Here is a 2,694-nt window from a genome sequence, read left to right on the forward strand (position 1 = left end):
ATATATATAGCTTCATTTTAACTTGATGAAAATGGAAAGGCCTGATTTTCAAAGAAGTCTTCAACACTGAAACCTTCCACACCAGGGGTTTGGACTTTAATATACCTTTTGTGGGGACACAGTTCCACCTACAGCAGGCCTGTTCCAGGTGGGCGTGCAAAGTCCACAGGGCTTCACTCCCAAGGCAGAGAGAACCTTGAAAGTTGTCATGATCTCACCTCACCGGAGTGGTCCTAGAAGGCAGAGCCCAGCCTGGAGCCCCAGCAAGGAGGATTCCAAGCACTTCTACTCCCCAGGGAGGGATGGGGCCTGGGGACTGCTTGGGGTGTTAGATCAACCCATGTATTGTAGGCAAAGATTATTTTATTCTCAAAAAACAACCATCCCACAAATACCCCTCCTTCTCTTTCTTTAGTTAGAAGAGCGAGCCATGTTCACTGAGGAAAAATGGGGAAAGTAGATTATAAAGGTTTAAAATCCCAGTGCCCCATCATGGCCACACATGAAAAGGTGCATCTGTCTACTTAAGTGGGTTGAATGTCACTGTCCACAGTGGAATAATGCCCCATGCCAGCCTCTCTGGAACTATGACTTTTGCCATCACTTTTTAAGTTTAGTTTCCCAGACTCACCAAGAGTGCTGTTCTCTCAAAATATGACCTGCAGTTAGGACTCAGTGCCTCTGTAAGTAGCAGGTACTTTGCTCGTGTGGCTCAGAAGATGTGGAGAGTCTGGGCCTCTTTTGAGGAGGTGAGCTTGGGGAGGAGACCCCTTCTTCCACGCTCTGGCAGAACCAGGGGATGTGACCTTCTGAGGAGACACGACCCCGGTAAATAAGCAGGATCGGTGCTGGAAGAATGAGGCCTAATTGTCCCTAGAGGATGGGAGTGGGGAAGAGACCCTGGGGTCTCACAGGCGAGGAGCAGGGCGAGGCTGGCTGTGGGAGAGGTGAGAAAGAGGGGCTGCGGGGGCTGCATGGAGAGGGGAGTGTGTGTGTGTGTGTGTGTGTGTGTGTGTGTGTGTGTGTGTCTACTGCTTCTTTTGAACAATGTAGAGTTCTCTCTTAAAACTGCTACATACCAATAGCCCTAAATAACAAGTATTTAATCTCACAGAGTTAGATTTCAAAAAAGAAAGGACTGAAACAAAGGTGTGCACTAGGCTGTCTTTCATGGTGTCTTCTACCCCCTCCTGAGGTAAGAAACTTCCTTTGTTCTAACTTGGGAAGCTCAGGGGTCTCCATTCAGTCAGAACCGGAACTCTCTTTAGAGTTAAACCCACAACAGAGGAGCCTTCATTTCCCTCTCCTGCACTCCAACCAGCAGGCACGCCCTTCTCTCCTCTGGTCCCACTCATGGCAGACAATAAGGAATGACTTGAAATCTCCATACGAGCGCATAAATTCTCCAACTGTTTTCCTTCAGCCAGAAGTGACTCCACATTTCCCAGCCTCCCACTCCAGCTAGTCCCAGCTAGCTAAGCGTAATCCCCAAATTTTAATGCTTAAGATAAAAGCGGGGTGTCACAAACAGCCACCACTTGAGGTAAATGTTTACAAACTAAACATTTACCATTTGCCATTGAAAAGTTTTCATTTCAGAGCTCAGGGTTATAGCAACTCAGGATCTTTTACAGAAGCAGAAACTTAAAACTGAGTTGATGCACGAGATGTTTTGTGTTGAATTTATCACAAAAGTCAAGTCAGGATTTCAGATACCTCCTGAAATAAGAAAGCTACCATGGGAAGATTTCAGCAATGTTTATTTTTATTTACAATTTATACCCTGTCAGCTTCTAAAAAGGATTGGAGGCAGCTTCCAATAAAAGATACACGCACAATAAGATTGCTAAAATGGGAAGAGAAAATTGAAAACTCATGCCAAAGAAGGAGGGAGTCAAGAAGGTGGTAAGATTATTATGATGCAAGATTAAATTTAGCTCCGAGTTTTCTGATGGCCAAAGCAAAGATGGAAATGTGAAGGGTGGCATGCACTTCAATATCTGAATAAAGAAAAGAAAATCGTAACCCATGTATTAGTCTCCAAGGGGTATCAGCAGGTCTCCAGTACTGTGTTCATTTGGTGACTCCTACAAGGGCCTTTGAGTTAGGTGATGAACAGGGTCCAGCTCTCCTGCATGTGGTGAGCCTGGGCTTTGGAGTGGGACACCCGCCGCACCAGGCCCCAGGCAAGGGGCCCAGCCCAGCCCTCACTGCAGAGTGCCTACCCCTGCAGCTGCCTCACCCTGAAGTGAAGAATCCACAAGGCCAGGGCCTGTCATTTCCTGCTCAGTCAGCCCTGAGACCCCTGAGGCTTGGCCTTTGCTCTGGGTCCATCCTCTCCAGTGGCTAGCCCTGCACGTGTTCATGCCTCTGGGCCTGAGGAGGGCCAGGGCAGCCAGTGAGGGGCAGGGGAATTTGGACTGCAGGCTGGGTTGTCCACACGCTTGTTACTGTAATCATTGTTATTTCTGATTCACTGTGGAATTCTGCCATTTATATTTATAATGCTACTTGAGAGGTTGTGAAAAAGCAACACCACTATGAAAACACATAGTCTTCCTCTAGGCTAGGTAGGCTACAGCAGATTAACGCTTTTCCCTTCTTCTTCTTCCTCCTCCTCTTCCTCCTCCTCCTCCTCTTCTTCTTCTTCTTCTTCTTCTTCTTCTTCTTCTTCTTCTTCTTCTTCTTCTTCTT

The sequence above is a fragment of the Rhinopithecus bieti genome, unplaced genomic scaffold (assembly GCF_001698545.2).
Source record: "Rhinopithecus bieti isolate Rb0 unplaced genomic scaffold, ASM169854v2 scaffold_20098, whole genome shotgun sequence".
Lineage (NCBI taxonomy): Eukaryota > Metazoa > Chordata > Mammalia > Primates > Cercopithecidae > Rhinopithecus > Rhinopithecus bieti.